This window comes from Hyaena hyaena, unplaced genomic scaffold, assembly GCF_003009895.1.
Source record: "Hyaena hyaena isolate Hyena2069 unplaced genomic scaffold, ASM300989v1 scaffold_466, whole genome shotgun sequence".
NCBI lineage: Eukaryota > Metazoa > Chordata > Mammalia > Carnivora > Hyaenidae > Hyaena > Hyaena hyaena.
In genome coordinates this window covers 906,375-926,090 of record NW_024081099.1, presented here as the reverse complement: position 1 = coordinate 926,090, position 19,716 = coordinate 906,375, and the positions used below count along the sequence as shown (strand labels likewise).

Genomic DNA, 19,716 nt, shown 5'->3' with positions numbered 1-19,716 from the left:
CTGACGGAAAGCAGGGGAAACCTTAGGAGAAGACACTGATTTCACTGACCTCACGGTCACTGACTTTACTGAGGGAGGAGTGTGATCCAGAAATGAAATGGCCGTATCTGTCAGTGAAGAGAAACATTCTGTTAGAAGACTCTTATGAGTCAGTGAGTGTTTTGAATATTGAATTTCCTTTTTAAAATAACGTCCCTATCGTTTTTCTTACAACCTATAGTTTTTAAGTGAACATTTTAAGTCTCAACAAAAAATTGAGAAAAAAGTGCTAACTGGAACACTGACCTGAGGTAAGGTATGACTGCAGCTAAAAGGTAAAATGAACCATTACTTTTCTTTGGAAATATAGAGAATAGTTTTAATTATATAAACAACAAAGGGCTATCCTTGATATTGGCCTCAAAAATTAAATTGAGGGAGCACTGTAAGGTAAGAAAGCTTAGGCCTGAATAAATTTAAGAGTATTGAGTTTGCTACTGAGAAACTGCCCTATTTGGGTTTATAGGACTAGTCTGTTAGAACCACAGAAGTTTAGGTATGTATGCTAATTGCTGACCCTGAGCTTATAGTTGTTGGTATTCACACAGTTTTTAGTACATTTAGAAAATGCTAACATTGTCTTAGATTTGAGCCCATTTGGTTCAAATTGACCAACTGGTTCAAGAAAGGAAAATCTGTTCCAAATATGTGGAAACGTTTGGACTCGGTGAGAGTAGGAAGAGAAGAATTTCTCTGAATTGTTAACCACCTCCCTTCCCAAAACAGTTTCTGAGTTTCAGTCACTATAGCAAACCTCTTGGGGCCTTGGGGCCGCATTCCCAAACACCTTTCACTAAACAAGCAGAATGTTCTTTCCCTAAACTGCCTAAAATTCAACATAATTCATTAAGTTTTTAGAATTCTGAGAGTGTATCTTCTATAATGTGACTTAATTCTTACCTTTCAGATAAAAAAAAAAGGCAAAACAAATTATGCTGCCATTACTTTGTAGTGGTAAAGGCTAGTCTAGGAAGTTATCAGCTGTTTGTTGCTATATGTCTTATTGTTGTAATATTTGTATTTTTCAGGATGTTACTTGATTTTTATTTGATGTCATATAGGTGAGATCTATAAAATTGCCTCTTGGTGGCACTGGTGTATAAAGTACAAAGGCTGTTACTAAAATAACGTACCTATATGCCAGTATCCCCATGCATGCATACATAATTCCTTAGTATAGAAAAATTGTTTAAAGAATAGCAGTCTTTAATGACCTTTTTATCATACACGTTGTGATTTAGCAGTTATGCTAAAATCTGTAACCCTGTACTTCAGTAGTTTGTTTAGACCCATCTAATATATGCCACTGAGATGTATGGAGGTTTTATACATGTGTCATTTTAACAAGCAAGAAGATATAGATTAGAAATTGTTTGGTTTACCTTTAGACAGTGGTTTATTTTACTTTACTAGTTTAGCAGTTAGAAGCTGGGTAGTACCATGCCTATTCCATTGTTGCAAGTTTTAGTTCTTATGAGAAGAGTACTTATTTAGGACCAGTTAGTAGGTGCAAATAATTTTTACTTTTTAGGAAAATAATTCCATACATAGATTAATATCTGGTACAGGGGCACAAATCAAAGCTTTAGTTCTTATGTGAATATTTTTTCCCATTCTCTTCTCAAGTTGGAAAAAAAAATATATATATATATATAGTCTTCCCTCACCCTGCTCTATTTTTCTGTTACCCACAACTAGCAAGAAGTTGTTCTTTTTCTGGATTAAAGTAGTTCTGTTATAGTTATAATTGAATGACATATCATTTCATTTGAATTCTCAGCTCTAAAAGTCCCCACTATTTTACTAATTTGTTAAAACATCTCTATAAAATTGCCTTCTGCTTTTCACAAGATTGGCCCCTGCCAGTCGCAGTCCTGTGTGAACTTGCATAAGTCACTTGACCTCTATGTGCCTGAACACATTGGGCTGTTAAAGGAGTTACGTTTGGGTGAAGCTTTTGTCTTTAAGGAGGATGTCACAAAAGGCAGCTACTGTGTAAGCCCAAGTAGGTCCTGGCAACCACTGTCAGAAGTGGGATATTGGGCTACAGAGCACGGTGTCTAATCCCACATGTCATTTCCTGTTTTGAAAATTGAAAACAAGACAGTACATTTACTTGGCTTCTCATGTGGACCTCTAGTGACAGTGAGATTTTGAGCACCTTTTCTCAAGGTCCAAACTCTGGACAATGGTGTTGTCACCACTGATCTCTTAATTAGGAAGAATAGTTTCCTTCAAGAAGAGTGCTGAGATAAGAAAGCGTATGTATGACAATATACTGGAAAGACTAGCTTCTGGGAGGAAACTGGTCACAGATGTATTCTTGCCTAGCAGTGGAAGTGCCTTTACTGTCAGCAGAGAGCACAAATGTTAGACCTACACCAGTCTGATTTTCAGTTTTTCTGTGTTTTTCACCAGATTTTACTCCTAACACTTTCTAGGTCATCACAAGCAGTGCTGTTTTGTTTTGCTTTGTTTTGTTTACAAGAGTGATTTTAAGATGAGAGGAGGAAAAGGTGTAATCGCTGCCCTCCTGTGAACAACTGTGGTTAAAATAACGTGGTATAATTTAACTGCTCAGTATTAGACATGCAACAGTCCGCCTTCTATCGAGTCCCTGCGACATGTCAGGTACTGTGTTCAGCCATGGAGACAGAGCAGTGACCTCAAGGAGCTCACAGTCTGCAGGAAGTGAGACTTACCGGCTTCGGATCCTGCCGATTTAACATGAAAATATAGGGTACAGTATATCACTTTCGTTTTCATCTATAAAATATGTAGTATACAGTTTTCCAAGGACCTTTACCTGGAACTTACTAAGAATCTGTCTGTGAACATCCTGCCTTCTATCAAGGATGGATCACTTAGCCTGTTGAAAGCTTAAAGAACACCGTAGGTAAGATGTCATGTATTCTACTATATAGATTTTTTTTTCCATTTGCTAGCCAGGTAGAGCTTACTCAGAGTTCTCTTAAATCCTGCACAGTTTTGGACCCCTTCTGCTCCACCACAGGGAGCAAGGAAGAAAGTATTAAACCTCACTTGGCCCTTCCATATGCTTCTCAAAAGCCTGTGTAAACATGTCTTAATAAATGTCACTGAAAGCAGTGTAAATAGTTGAAAATATAAATTTCTATTATGGTTTAAGAAAATAAACCTTATGAATCATCACTAGCCACTGTTAATATCTATTTGTATTCTTATACCTTTTTCAATATATTTGAACAAATACATAGTTTCTGGCACTATTTTTGTACTAGGGTAAAGGAGTTACTATGTATATTATGTTTAGCTTTAAAGTCATTTTAAATAATTGTGAGTGTTGATTTCTTGTCTTTCCTCTTCCCCCACCGTGAGAACCACGTCAGATGACTCTTCTATGACAAAATCACTTTAAAGGAACACTTACCCACCTATGATCCCTGTAAAATCAAGAGATGGTCAGAGTGGTCTTCTGTTGTGCAAACTCTTCACCTGTCAGTTGTTTACTCATTTTGCTATGCTTTGTAAAAATAAAAAGAAGAATGAATAAGTAGGTATGACTACTGCGTGATTATTAGGGGAATTTTAGGCGGGGAGGATGGGCCCAATGCTTTGAGAGACTTTAGGCTAACTAGCCTTTGGTCATATTAGGTGAAAAAATATGGCTTAATCAAGTCCTTTCCTTAGTCACCTTAGTCAAGACTCCTCTCAGTAATAGTCTTTTTTTTTTTTTTTTATTAACATCCTTTGCTACCAATTTGAAGGCAACATTTTCCATACCTTCTGCACTTGAAGTAGGTAAAAGCTCTCTGAAGGGTGATTATTACCGGTTTCCTGTTGCACAAGGAGCTAAGGCTTAGGAGTTAAATACTTGACAAATGGCATGAGCTGGATTTGAGCCTGACCTGTCTAGTTTCAAAGCAGGTATTTATTCCATTTAGTTCTCTCTTTGAATTTTAATTCTAAAAGTTCCAAAATCCATGCTTAGTGGATCAAATGGGCTATCTGCAAGCTTTAGAGATAAGATTTACCATACCCAGCAGGTTTGGTTGTGTTTGGGTTTTTACTATTAACATTCCTGTAGTTTATCTGAATAGCTATTGTCCCACCTTCACAAAAACCCAGATATCACCCTGTTTCAGTACTGCTAATGTAGAGGCATAGAAGTATAATTTAATTCAGAGTATCTGATTCCTTATTTAGTTTTGCTAATATGACAAGCCCTCTTCATGTGGGACAGAATATCTAGGCTATACCTAATCCATAAAACTAAAGACAAAAATAAAATGAAAGCCCATGTAAAATAATAGTTTAGATTTTCTGACCAGCAGGGGGCGTGAGAGTTTCTGTTTTATTTAAAGAAGTACGCCTCCCCTACTGGGTACAATGAATAAAACTGCTTTTTTTTTTTAATTTTTAAAAAATGTTTATTTATTTTTGAGAGAGAGAACATGAGCAGGGAGAGGGGCAGAGAGAAAGAATCCCAAGCAGGCTCTACACTGACAATACAGAGCCCGACGTGGGACATGAGATCATGACCTGAGCTGAAATCAAGAGTCAGACACTTAACCAACTGAGCCGCCCAGGAGTCCCTAAATTTTTTTATTTTACTGTTAATTTATTTTTGAGAGAGAGAACATGAGCAGGGAGAGGGGCAGAGAGAAAGAATCCCAAGCAGGCTCTACACTGACAATACAGAGCCCGACGTGGGACATGAGATCATGACCTGAGCTGAAATCAAGAGTCAGACACTTAACCAACTGAGCCGCCCAGGAGTCCCTAAATTTTTTTATTTTACTGTTAATTTATTTTTGAGAGAGAGAGAGAGAGACAGCATGAGCTGAGAAGGGGAAGAGAGAGGATGACACAGAATCTGAAGCAGGCTCCAGGCTCTGAGCTGTCAGCACAGTCTGACATGGGCTCAAACTCACTCATGAGCTGTGAGATCATGTCCTGAGCTGAAGTCGAATGCTTAATAGACTGAGCCACCCACGTGCCTCCAAACAGCTTTTTAAAAGATTTTTACTACCTAAAGAAAAACAAAATGGAAATAATCAAGATAATTAATTCTTTGTTACTGCTCTTTGTTCAGTGATCATTTCACCAAGATGTCTTCCAAACAATAACTGATCATCTGAAAGCTCTGATTGATACTCGATATTCCATCCAGGAGACAGCATCCCATTTTGCAGAAAAAGAAAGCTATATGACAACTCTCTTGAACTCACATTCTTGCTAGTAACTGTGCTGCCTTCTCAACAAACCGGGATTCCTATGTTTGATATAACCAAGTGTCAAAATATGGTTCTCTCTTTTTAAGGCACATGACATTAAATCCACAGAAACTCTTTGAACTTGCAGATAATATTCTGGGATTTTAAGCTATATTCAGCCTTGGCAAACAAACAAAAACTATGTTTCCAGTTCACAAACCACTTTTTCAAAATAAACATGCAGAAAAGTTATGAATGGGATCAAAATAATTATTTGAAACCAAAAGAAATCAAATTAATTAAATGGTATACATGATTTCTCTCTGGCTTGCCTCAGTGTGTGTGTGTGTGTGTGTGTGTGTGTGTGTGTGTAAAATATACAAGAACAAAGTTGACTTTCTCAATCATCTGACAGCAATCTCAATGGTACTTTTTAGGATTCTTCTTTCTAAATTGCCATGTAAGGGACAAGATTGCATGGCCACACGGTGGTGGGCAGCAGGGGGGACGCAATAAACATAGACTGTCACAATAGCTTTCAACCTTAATATCCTCAACGTTAATTACTTTTAAAGCCATATATCACTTCATATCACTGTTTCTCCTTACCCAACAGGAGTGTTTTTAGACTCTATCTGACATATCCCTGAATGTCTATCTAGCATATTCCTGTAAGAAATAAGCTTCTCCCTTTACCAACCGGCCCTCTGAAATTCAGGGGTTCTCTGGTCTCACCCAAGGAAGAAAGGCATAAAACATGGTTAATGACTGCCTCAGCTACCACTGCTTGCTCTGCTCAACTGTGCTCACCTGCGCTCATGTTCTCTCTCACCTCGTGCATGCAAGCCAATAGGAGTCATTTCTAAGGGTGGTCTACTGAGTCTGTTAGAATAAGTTATAGATTTCTTGAGAGACGAAGGGACCATTATGTCCTACCATTATTCCCTCTTTTTTGAAACTGTTTCCTTTTTTCTGTTCTAGCTCCATCCCCTGAGCCTTCAAACACATTTGATTCTCTTGTGCCTAAGAACACCTTGAGTCACACAGCCTTCCTCACCCACCAGCATCTCTGCATCTTCCTTGTACTTTGAAGGTACTCGACAAATACTGAGTGAAAGAACAGATTTCCATAATTTTCCACCTGACCTAATTTTTTTTTTATAAATAAAGGGGAAGGTAATTCCACTGAAGGACAATATAGTGTTTTTAGAAATTATCAGTTGGATAAGAGCTGAAATTTAAGATGAAAAAACAAGTTGAATAAAATAATTTCTTAGGAAGAATATTTGTTTTCTACTGTGAAAAATAAGTTAGCTACCAGACTTTCATTAATAAACTGATAGCCGTTGGTGGCATTACCCCCAATGGGACTTTTACCATATTGCTACAAACCAAGCAAAAGTCATAAGGGCTAGAGGCCAACAATCTTATAGAGAAGGATTTATACTTAAATAAAATAAATAAGCAAACAAAAGTCAACAGATGTTTATTCATTCACAAACAGTTTATTCTCTACCAAACCAGGAGTAAACTAAAAAGGCATGGCCTCACAGAGCTTCTAGTCCAATGGAGGGTACATACAAGGAACACTTATCTCTGGTTTGTGCATTGAGGGTGGGAAGTGGAGGTACTTAATTCAAACTTGAGGGTTCACAGTTGGCTTCCTTTAGGGTGTGTTATTTGGTTTAGCCAAGTGAAAAGGGAGAACATTCCAGGCAGAAGAAACAATATGTGTGCAGATCTAGAGGTAGCAGACTAGAGAACTTGAAAATCTTCCCATTATTTATTTATTTAAATACTTGTTAGGTTTTTTTATATATAGTTCTTTTATTTTTGAGACAGAGAGAGACAGAGCATGAGCAGGGGAGGGGCAGAGAGAGAGGAAGACACAGAATCCGAAACAGGCCCCAGGTTCTGAGCTGCCAGCATAGAACCCAATGCGGGGCTCAAACCCACAAACTGCGAGATAATGACCTGAGCTGAAGTCGGACGCTTAACCGACTGAGCCACCCAGGTGCCCCACTACTTGTTAGTTTTATAGTTATGAATGATGACAATTAAAGCTATTTATAAAGTATCAATGTTATGTATAAATCTTTATAAATGTATAAAAGAAAGCAAATGTGCTTTAATAAATGTATATTTGAACTCTTAAGAAAGAGAAATTCCCAGAGGCCAAAATAAAGCTAATTAAAAAACAAATCAGTAAGCATGTGAACTTATACTTTGTCAGACCTAGGAATCTTTGCAGATCTATATAATTAAGGGTGTTTAATGACCACCCAAACAGGAAATAAGGTATTTAGGTAATGGTTCTCCAAGTAAAGCTGAAACTTTTGAAAAAAGTGAATTGAGGAAGCAATGCTACTCCGGGAGGAATCATTAATTTTTCACTCTTGTTTTCCAAATGAAGGAACACCTCTAAAATAACACTTTTATCCTCTTGTTTCACCTCTAACTCAACTCAGTCAAATTGATTGGAAGGTGATAGCCATCAGTCCACAGCCCTTAACTGGGTGAAGTAAATCTAATAAAAAAGTGAATGCTGGATATTTGTTACTTTTCTTTAACTTTCTAACCCTGATCCAATGTAAGTTGGAAATCCTAGGTAAATGTGTCTGGTTATGTGGCCTGTTTCAACATCTAGTCTGCTTAAGCGGTGGTTTTTGAGGCAGGGAAGGTTAGCAAACCCATTTAATCATAGCATGTTCTCCAACCTATACATGTTCTTCAAACACCTTATTTACCTAATTATCTCTCCAAAGCTCCAAATCAGCCAGCATCATATGGTTTTCTTGGAGTGCTATGCCTATCTCCTGTAAGGTCTTTCTAGACTGTCATTCTGCAACATCAGTGGGCCATTTCAATCAATGGCTTCTCCTGCTTCTGATCAATGTGGTAAATCTGCAGTTTCCATAGTCCTTCATAGGCTGTGCTGTTCGAGGAACATAATGTACAAGTCAGAACATTCTTCTTACTTAGCTGCTAGTGGCTGTATAGAAGGCAGGAGTGAGACAACATTGAACGAGATCCCATTTTAGGTAGGAATGCAGTGAATATGGCCCAAAGACTTGAAGAAAAGCATAGTTTTAAGGTGTTTTGTCCTATTTTGTGTTATAAAATTATGAAAGGTAAATTTAACATGACCAGAAATTATCATTCATATTTTTCTTCTGCCTATTCTAAGACTTGCATTTATTATGATCATCACTTGATGATCATCAGCTCACTGGCAGCCAGTATTCACAGGCAGTACAATGGATGTGGCAGTGTCAGAATTAATAATATAACCAATGTAAATAAATGGGATTAGGGAACTGCAAAAGCAAGAAGATACTATTTTCACACAAACAGGTTCTAAAGAGCCACGACATTGTGAGTATAACAGAGTTGCTCTTTTTTTCCCTCTCAGTGGGAATTATGAAATTAGGGAGGAAGAGCACATTTGACAATGAAATACACAAGCAAATGGTTCCTGAACCTGAAGAAGAAGAGATGGTACCTAGACACGACTGGTGTGAGCTGGTGTTCCCAAACACTACCTGGACAATGAAATGTGTAAACATCTCCTCTGTACTCAATCTTCTAAATTTTTTACTGAAAATTTTAATTGTATCAGACTCCGATTCCTGGTTTAATAAATTACCAGAAATGCATGTACTTAAAACAACACAAACATTATCTTACAGTTCAGGAGATCAGAAGTGTAAAATGTGTCAGCAGTGCTGCATTCCTTCTAAAGGCCATTTCTCTGCCCTTTTGAGATTTTAGGGCCCACATGCATTGCTTATTTCATGGTCTTTTCCTTCATCTTCAAAAAAGAAAAGTAGATTCTGCCTCTATTCCATTTAGGTAAGCAAACATTTATATGATAAAATAGATTTTATGGGGTTTTTGAAAGATATAAACAAAATGTGTTAAGTGCCTAGCACAAGAAGTATACACGTAAGAGACTAGCAGACCACGGTCATTGTTACTCTTTTCACAATGATGATATCGATGCAAGATTTCTATCCCAGAAGTTAAAATCTTAAGAAGAAACCTGACTACTGAAAGCACATCCAGAATGAGTTAAACTTAGATTGTGCTTTGCCATTTATCAAGCTCTTTCACATGCATGATCTTATTTCATCTCACCCGCAATTCTGTGACACAGGCATTATTTTCATTCCTGATTTTCTGATGATGAAACTGAGTCTTGATGACTCCACTGCTTCACCACTTGTAGGCTGCAGAATTGCCACCTGAATCCAAGACTCCCCCCCTGCCCCCCATCAAATCTGCTATACTTTTCATTACAAAATAGGTCTGCTCTCTCTAACAGTTCCAAATGGTCTGGCTTTTACTATGTAAATCAGTCATTTTCAAAGCATGGTTCTGGACCAGAAGCATCAGCATCACCTATTAAAAGTACAGATAGATGCTCAGGCCCCATGCCTGATCTGCGAAGGGTGAGGCTGAGCAAGATGAGTTTTTTATTAGCCCTCCATGTTATTCTGGTGTACGCTAAAGTTGGAAAACCACTGATCAAAAATAGTGCTCTTTTCTTCTAACTGCTTAATCCCAAGCTTAAATCACTCAGTGATTAAACTTTTATTAGAGAGATTCCTAGAAGTCTTCAGAGCAAACTCATTGAAAACTTTGTTCTAATTATTTGGATTTTTCATCTCAACAAAATTACAACATATTCCATCTATGTAGGAAAGAGAAAAGTAAAAAACCTGGCGGCTTTTAGATTAAATTTCAATAGGAACAGAAGTAGGATAATAATGAGGGTTTCCATTCGTCTATTGATCTACTGATGGACAGTTGGGTTGCTTCCATAGTTTGGCTATTGTAAATAATGCTGCAATAAAACTCGGGGTGCATGTATTCCTTCAAATTAGTGTTTTTGTTATTCTTCGGGTAAATAACCAGTAGTGCAAATTCCTGGATCCTAGGGTAGTTCTAGTTTTAACTTTTTGAGAAACCTCCATACTGTCTTCCACAGTGGCTATACTGGTTTGAGCTTCCACCAACAGTGAACAAGGGTTCCTTTTCCCCAAAATATCCTCACCAACACTTGTTTCTTAAGGTTTTTATTTTAGCCATTCTGACAGGTGTAAGGTGATGATTTGCATTTCCCTGATGATGAGTGATGTTGAGAGCATCTTTTCATGTATCTGTTGGAAATCTGTATGTCTTCTTTGGAGATATGTTTGTTGATGTCTCCTGCTCATTTTTTAATTGGACTATTTGGTTTTTGGGTGTTGAGTTGTATAAGTTCTTTATATATTTTGATTACTAATCCTTTATTGGACATGTCATTTGCAAATATTTCCTCCTATTCAGTAGACTGTCTTTTAGTTTTGCTTTTGTTTTCCTTTGCTATGCAGAAGCTTTTTATTTTGATGTGGTATATATATATATATACAATGGAATATTATTCAGCCATAAAAAGAATGAAATCTTGCCATTTGCAATAACATGGATGGATCTAGAGTATAATGCTAAGCAAAATAAGCCAGTCAGAGAAAGACAAATACCATATGAGTTCACTCATATGTGGAATTTAAAAAAAACAAATGAACAAAGGGAAAAAAGAGACAAGCCAAAAAACAGACTCTTAACTATAAAGGACAACAGATGGTTACTAGACAGGGGGTTGGTTTGAGGGATGGGCAAAATAGGAGAAAGGGATTAAGATACACTTATTTTGATGAGCACTGAGTAATAGGTGGAACTGCTAAATCACCATATTATACTAATATTGAACCTAATGTAACTCTGTATGTTAACTACACTAGAATTAAAATTAAAAAAATAAGTTGTGGGGTACATGCGTACATACATACATAAAATGATGGTTTCCAGAATTTCCTCTCCTTCAGTATTATCTGTAATTGGTTAAGCAGGACCTTGAAAGATTAGCTCTATTATCAGTCCTCCTCCTCCTCCTCACTTATCATATGCTTTCGGAACACTTAATTGCAACAGGCCAGAATGATGAGATGAAGTCCTCTCACAGTTGGAACAAAGACAGATTGTATGTGGCATGCCATAGGCTGAGAGGGGCAAAGGGAGAGCTGACGTTTTAGATGTTATAAATACTGCTTACTGGTAATACACCAAATTATTTCTAGATCTGGGAGTAAGGGCAAAGGTTCTCATTCTGATTTATCATCTATGTCCTGATGGGTTGAATCAACATCCAGGAGCAATTTGGGAGGGCAGAGATCCCTGCAGGTGGTCACAGCCTTGGTCCAACACCAGAGGCCCCGCAGGTTACCAGAGGCTCCTTAGCAGAAGCAAGGGACCAATCCAGCTTTGAAAGAGGCCCTGGGGGGGAGGGCGGCACCTGGGTGGCTCAGTCAGTTGGGCGTCCGACTTCGGCTCAGGTCATGATCTCACAGTTCGTGGGTTCAAGCCCCGCATCGGGCTCTGTGCTGACAGCCAGCTCAGAGCCTGGAGCCTATTTCAGACTCTGTGTCTCCCTCTCTCTCTGACCCTCCCCTGCTCACGCTCTGTCTCTCTCAGAAATAAATAAAACATAAAAAAAAAAATTGAAAAAAAAAAAGAAAGAGGCCCTGGGGAAGACTCCTAAAAGCATCCCCGAGGTAAAGCAGTCTGCCCCAAGTCTACCGTGGAGTGTCAGCATTTCAAAGTTTAGAAGAGAAGGTGAGACTAGCAGTGCTTTCAGCAGAAGCCCAGATCCAGAGTAAGGTTAGTTCTCTGCTTAGCCTTAGGCTTTCCTTGCCCCTGTAGTTTGAAGCCTCTCCCAAACCTGGGGTACACTCCAAATGAGAGTGGGGCTATTCCAACTCTTCAGGGAAAGAGCTGCACCCTGGCCAGAGAAGAGACCCTGGCATCTGTCCCGTTAGAGGTACAGTGAGAAATCTTTCTGCATAGCCCTACACCTCAGTTGGCCCCCAAGAGCCATGAAGCCAGTGTTCTGGGCACAATTGGCGGGTGATTTGATGTCTAAAGAGGGCTTTTCTATAGAATTCCCAGAGGACAATTCCCTGCAGCACAGCAAGGCCTTCTAGCAGAGTAGAGGGAAGGAGGGGAACATTTATTAAGCAGTAACTATGTGTCAGGCCTCTTCTATACATTAACTCATTTTATCCTTACAACAGTCTCACTTAGTAGATAACTTTATCCCCATTTTTCAGACAAGAAAACAAGGCAGAGGAAGTTAGGTTACTTACTCAAAGTCACACAGCTTGCAGGTGGCATAGCCAGAATATGAACTTCGGTCTGGCCTCAAAGTCCCTGCTCTCCTCACTACATTGCTATCACAGCAGAAGGAGCCCAATGAGCTCAACACCTGTCTCTGAGCAAAGGGCACTTCGGGGCTTCCTGAGCGGCTGTTGACCACAGATCAATGGAGGTCACAGTGTAGATATCACCTGTGCCATCTTTGCTGAGCCACAGACAGACATCCTAATTATGCTGTCCTAAGGGAGAATCATTATGCACTTCTCCTACCATGGAACAAGGAGATGGAGATCAAAGGACAGCGGAGTCCTCACGGATGATCCCTATTTATTTTGCCTCTTTCTCCATCCAAACCTCTTTCCTTCATGTTACCCCCATACATCCCAATTTAAACAGAAAGCCATCATCAATTGTTTTTGTTATCTCTTACAAGAATAAGAAAAAGGCTACGGAAAACATTTTATTGCAATGGAGGCCAAACAGCATTGCAGCAGCAATCTGCTTATTTCAGCATAATCCTCTAAGTGCTCTTTGATTTGCCCTAAACAAGCTTGATATACAACACAGTCATAACCATCAGTGATATTTCAGCCAGTTAATCATTCATTATGCTATCTAAGTCAGAACAACAGCTTTCTGTGAAGTTTGTATTTCCATTTTCAAGTTGGCCAAAGTGACCTCTTTTAGATACAGGACTGCTTTCTGCTCGAAATATATAACTTATTATTCCCAAGTGGGGATTTTAACTCTGATGGAACATTGCGATAGTAATTAATGCTTCACTCTATATATGCCGCCTACAAATATATCCTTCATTTTGCAAGCTGTTTGCAGGACAGTTCCATGACAGAATCCGTTCCTCCATACTAGGACAAGGTTCCTGGGAAGCACTGACTCAGGGGTACCAGTTGCCAGACAGAGCAAACAATTTGGAATGGAATAGAAGGAGAGCATTTGTAGATAGCCCAGGGTGTTCTTGTCATGGCCTAGATGTAGGAAGGAACACTTACTCTCATCTTTGTGAGCTGATTTTACTATGGCCATTTGGTCAGTCAATCTCATTTAGGAATTTTGCCCAAAGAATAAAGATGGGCATACACTGCAAGAGTGGGACATCAGCCTCCGGGATACAGTATATACTTATCAATAACTGTTGTATGGTGCTCTGTCTTCAATGGGTAGAATATATGGGTCTGAGAAATAAAGAGTAAAAGTAAAAGCTGCCCTACTGCCACCACTTGCCACTCCAACTCTGGCCTCTATGAGTTAGGAAATCCCATCTCCCAAGAGGCCAATAGGCAAGGAAAGAAGTTACCATCCTGGCAGGAATAATGAACCCAGAGTATCAAAAGATAGGGTTGCTTTTACACCATGGGAGCAGGAAGAAATATGTTTGGTACCCTGACTGGCCATCTAGGTGGGCCATATGTTAGAGAAAGTGCAATGTCTTTTTCTTTAGGTCTTTCTACATGGGCTGGTCAGATCCCCCAGAGAAGACTCTTCCAAAATCTTGTATAGAGAGTAAAGGCCTGGCTTCCAGTGTTGTAAAAAGTGAATAAGGTGGATGTCTCAATATTTAATAGGCACATATTCAACTAACCTTCCAATTCCTTTACAAATTTCTTGAGTATTTGTGTCCTCAACTGTGTCTACTTTTCCTCAGTCAAGTTCTGATTTAACTTCTCTGGAGAGTAATTCCGCTGGCTGTGAGGGACAATTACTCATGGTTTAGTATAGAGAATTTAACTGCTTCTTAAAATATTTTCAATCAGTTCACCATATTTCAACTAGCTCCTTCTATCCCATCTTCCAGAGATACCAATTATGGAGTCTTCTGAAGATTCTGCATATACATTAAGTTGGTCTGATTCCCTCCCATTACCCCTCACCCTATCTTAGGTTTGGCTTTCTCAGTTCTACCAAGTAATTTGCCATTCATCCATCTACTTTCCAGATTTAAAAATTTTCTTGATACTGTCTCATCTTCTCTTTTCCCCATCTCTGTGGATTTCTGCCTTTATAAAAATTTTAGTGAGATCTCAAAAGGGAACGAAAGTAGACACATGTATTAGGACTATTGTCTTTAGTAGGAAATGTGACTTAAGAAAAATGAAGACACACAATGTCTATTACTCAGTAATTTCACTTCTGGGTAAACTCTTGATATGTGTACCAGAAGAGATGTGCAGAAATATTCATAGCAGTATTAACAATCAATAAAAAGTAACTCATGGATGAATCTTAAAAACATAATGCTTAGCTGCTTAAAAGCTACAGAAGCACGTATACAGTATAAAATAAATCTGTTCAGTTGAGGGGTGCCTGGGTGGCTCAGTCAGTTAAGCATCCGACTTTAGCTCAGGTCATGATCTCACAGTCCATGGGTTTGAGCCCCGCGTCAGGCTTTGTGCTGACAGCTCAGAGCCTGAAGCCTGCTTTGGATTCTGTGTCTCCCTCTCTCTGCCCCTCCCCAACTCACTCTCTGTCTCTCTCTCAAAAAATAAAATAAAGACATTTTAAAATGTTTTTTAATTTGTTCAGTTGAAAAACATTAAAAATCCTAAAAATGTATTGTCAGTTACTAGTATCTTTAATATATTTAATAAAACCATTGAAAAAAAGCAAAGCAATGATAAACATAAAAAAAAATCAAAGCAGTAGTTACCCTTGGTTGCACAGAAACAGAGAGTCAAAATTGGGGATGAAAATAAGAAGCTTCAACAATATTCACAATTGTTAGGGTCCCCATAAGCAAATCCTGTTATGAGAACTTAAGTGTAACTAGCTTATTTTGGAAGGTCATCTCAGCAAATACTGGTAAGAGAGTAGAGAAGTAAGATGGGAAGGGAAGGAAAGGCAAAGAAAAGTAGTCAACACAAGGTAAGTTATAAGCAGATTATTACTGTGGACGACCGAGGCTGAATATCACTGGGGACCTCTTGAAGACTGTATAGAATACAAGTCAAAGTCATCCTACCTGAGGGACAAAGAAGCTTAGATATCCATCTCCCAGCTCGTGCCCATTATTAGTTGAGGTATGCTTCTGATGGCCTTAAATCTGCCCTAAGTCCGGCGTGCCCTGCTTCCACGGGCTAAGCATGCTTCTTGACCAGAGGAAATCCTGCAGGCAAAGCATCTCAGGTGCTGAAAGCAGAGAGCCACTAGTGCTTTTGGGGAAAGTGAGCACTAATGGGGTAAGCCTGCCACAGTACTATTCTACTTTTTCAACTAAAAGTGGCTAAAATAGGATTTATTTGGTTATTCTTCATACTATATGTGTGAAGTGTATTATTTCATATCAATGCTAATGTTAATTAAGAATATTAAAGTAAACTTGTACATGTTTCTTGAATTCCCACTTTATTCTTTGGGTGATGTTAGAAATTTGAACTTCAAAATATGTTTCATTTTCAGTGACCTTCTGCTCACTTGCAGCAATGGGGCCACAGATTCCCTGGTGTCACTGGGCCCTAATTCATTCTCTGAACAAGCTGGCCTTTCACTGCAGGAGGGCCATTGTAATTCAGTGTAAATACAGTCATTTATAAAGCAGCAGGAACTGATCTGCAAGAACTCTTCAGACAGTACATTTTAGGAGAGCAACATGGTGTGAAATTCAATTCAATTTGTGTCTCTGCTTTTGTATTATATGGATAATTTTTACATGGTAAGATTTTGGCTTTTGGGGTTTTAGAACTCACATACCGTGGGCTAAGACAACTTTGTGGATTATAATTAACTCAAATCCCAATTATGCTATTCTAAGCAAGAATGGTTCTTTATAATCCTCTTTTCTGGGACCAGCATACTATAGTTTAGTTTTTGAGCCAGATGCCTTTTAGGTTCTGCTTATGGAGACCACGACAACAATAGCTAACAACTGGATGTTTTCTAGGATAATATATTGCTGTTGGACTCAAGGGGGATACTTACTAATTTGTATTTGGTTATACAAATAGGTCAAAGATGCTTTAATTGAATTTAGAGAATTATTTCTGACTACTCAAAATCATTGGAGCCAACTGCTCTGTATGAAGTCAGCTGAACAGACAACAAATATTTATTGACTAAATTACCCTTTTAATACATCAGCTTTAAAAAAGTTTGAAAAGAGGTTTAAAAAAAATCTCAGTGCCTACAATGACAGGCATAGCTGTATTCTTTGACACAAAGTTTGACTTAATCCACTAGGTGAAAACAATTTCCTCTAAGGCAGCTGAAGGGTAATAAAAACACTCTTTACAAAGGAAATGACAATTATGAGCTTGAAGGCCCTTAGTTTTTCTGTGAACAAGACATTCAGTCTACCTCTGGAAGTGTCTCCATTTACACTGACAAACTAATCAGAAATTATGGAATGAGCTGTTTCAGAACAGCTAATAAAAATGGACTCTATAGATGTGGGGATGTAAGCAGAATAGAGCAGTTGGTAACATTACATGTTTTTTTTTATTTTTTAGAATTTTTTTAAATTTATTTCTGAGAGAGAGAGACAGCATGAGCAGGGGAGGGTCAGAGAGAGAGAGACACACAAAATCTGAAACAGGCTCCGGGCTCTGAGCTAGCTGTCAGCACATGGCCCGACATGGGACTTGAACCCACGAACTGGGAGATCATGACCTGAGCCGAAGTTGGACGCTTAACTGACTGAGCCACCCAGGCACCCCAATAACATGACATGCTTTAGGGGACATTTTTTGAAAAGTTTGTTTCTTTTTTTTAAATTAATTAATTAATTAATTAATTATTTTAAATAGTTTATTGTCAAGTTGGTTTCCATATAACACCCAGTGCACATCCCCACAAGTGCCCTCCTCCATGCCCATCACCCCCCCTCCCCTCCTCCCACCCCCATCAGTGCTCAGTTTGTTCTCAGCATTCAAGCGTCTCTCATGGTTTGCCTCCCTCCCTCTCCCCAATTATTTTGCCCCTTCTTCTCCCCCATGGTCCTCCGTTAAGTTCCTCCTAATCATCCTACACATGCAAACATATGGTATCTGTCCTTCTCTGCCTGACTTATTTCGCTCAGCATAACACCCTCAAGGTCCATCCATGTTGCTCCACATGGCCAGATCTCATTCTTTCTCATTGCCATGTAGTATTCCATTGTATAGATAAACCACATCTTCTTGATCTGTTCGTCAGTTGATGGACACTTAGGCTCTTTCCATGTTTTGGCTATTGTTGAGAGTGCTGCTATGAACATTGGGGTCCATGTGCCCCTATGCATCAGCACTCCTGTATCCCTTGGGTAAATTCCTAGCAGTGCTATTGCTGGGTCATAGGGGAGTTTTAGTGTTAATTTTTTGAGGAATCTCCACACTGTTTTCCAGAAGGGCTGCACCAGTTTACATTCCCACCAACAGTTAGGGGACATTTCTAACAGGAGAATAAAATACACTGTGACTCTCTTGAATTTTACATATCAGTCTAGGCTCAGGGCCAACTTGGTGAGGCAGACCAATTTAGTATTATTCCCTTTGTAACTGTAAATGCATCTCTTAAAATGAATTAGTCAGTAGCTTTTGAAAATTGTCTCTTTTTTTTTAAGTGTTATTTATTGAAGTGATCTCTACACCCAACATAGGGCTCGAACTCATGACCCTAAGATCAAGAGTCACATGCTCTTCTGACTAAACCAGCCAGCCTCCCTAAAGATTGTCTTTATTCTCTTTATTCTCCTTCATATCCAACCCCAGTAAATGAGTGGTTGGATTGATGGGTGGATAAGTAGGTAGACAGACAGATGGATAACTATAATTTAAGTTGGAAAATTTGACCAATACAACAGTACACAAAATAAATTTCAAAGGGAGTTGTTAGACCACAGAGCCTAAATTTCAACATATGTGTGAAAGATGATGGCAATGCAAAGAATTTTTTTGAGGATTATTTCATTGGAAAGAGAGATGTAATGTGGGTGAACAATGACACAAGTTGTTTGGAGTGAACCTCATGATAGTCACAGAATTAAGTAAGGATCTCCTGCATTAACCCTGTCTTCATCAAAAACTGATATCTTGCCCATCATATTTTTCACATTAATATTTATTTCTTTAAGTGTTTCACTACTGTTTATCTTGATTGCTGTGTTTTTTGGCATCCCCTTTACTTTTGCTCTTAAGGTGAGTGCCTTCCTAGCTTCACCCTAGTCCCAGTCCTGATTGAGGGGGACCAGGTAATCATGTGTGACCCTCACCTGTGTCTGCTAAAGCAGCCCATTAGGGCAGGATAGAGGTGGGTCACAAGAAAGGTACTGCATCCTCCTTTCATAGTGGGTCAAAAGTGTGGGAATTCTAGGAACTAGATGAAAACTAATGGTAGGAATAGTAGCCTGGGGTGATTTAAAAAGGTATCTTGTCCAAGAGGATAGACTGAGAGAATTGAGGACAACCTCAGAGTTGGCGGGGCAGAAGCCAAGGGGCACTTAGAGTGACCAACAGAAGGTGAGGCACTGCTACATCTGGAGAGTGAAACTGAGGTCCACCTCTCTACCCTCCACTCTACCTTCCACCCTAGAGGCAACAAAGCAAGAAGGTTTAGGGCATACTCTGCCCAGAAGACTGTGGGCCTGCCTGCAGCCAGGCCCTGGAATGAAGGTAGGATGTAGAAGAGAAATCTTAACTTTGAATGAAGAGTAAAGTATTCTATAATATGTTAGACAAAACATTCCCAAATACTGAATTAAAACTCCAATTTTGATATTAAAGTGGCCTTAGGACTCAAGACCAAGTTGCAAAACTCCAGGAGCATTATTCCCATTAGAATCTAATGGAGCTAAACTCCAAGAGACTCATTTATAAAAATTGCAAATGGTGCCCCCTGGAGTTGTGTGACTTGGAGAACATTTCATTACTTAATAGGTGGAAAAACAAGGGACTTCCTGGGTTTTTAGACAGGCACAGGAAGGGGCACCTGGGTGATTCAGTCGGTTAAGCATCCAACTTCGGCTCAGGTCATGATCTCACCACTTGTGGGTTTGAGCCCCACATCAGGCTCTGTGCTGACAGCTCAGAGCCTGGAGCCTGCTTCAGATTCTGTGTCTCCCTGTCTCTCTGTCCCTTCCATGCTCATACTCTGTCTCTCTCTCTCTCTGTTTCTCAATAATAAATAAATGTTTAAAAAAAGAAAATTTTAAATAGGCACAGGAAAAAACTTCTCCCAGTGAAAGATAAAGACAAAAATAAATTTGCATTTTAGTTAAACTCCATAAATTGTGCTCATCCAATGTCTGGTTACAGAAGGACGAATAGAGGAATAAATGGATGAATAAACAAACAGATTG

The 19,716-nt window shown here is 39.0% G+C and overlaps 1 protein-coding gene and 1 long non-coding RNA gene across 2 annotated transcripts in view; one reads left to right on the top strand and one right to left on the bottom strand.

Annotated features, from left to right (window-relative positions):
* The window catches only part of PDE5A (phosphodiesterase 5A), a 142,424-nt gene extending 140,759 nt beyond the window's left edge, over window positions 1-1,665 (top strand). Inside the window, exon 22 of the mRNA XM_039253809.1 lies at window positions 221-1,665. The gene's annotated coding sequence lies outside the window, so the exon portion shown is untranslated. The remainder of the gene's footprint in view (window positions 1-220) is intronic.
* LOC120246344 overlaps window positions 59-19,716 on the bottom strand; it is a 28,113-nt gene continuing 8,455 nt past the window's right edge. The window contains exons 3-4 of the long non-coding RNA XR_005532021.1: window positions 3,449-3,541; window positions 59-107 (exon numbers count right to left, since the gene is read on the bottom strand). This is a non-coding gene — a long non-coding RNA (uncharacterized LOC120246344). The remainder of the gene's footprint in view (window positions 108-3,448; window positions 3,542-19,716) is intronic.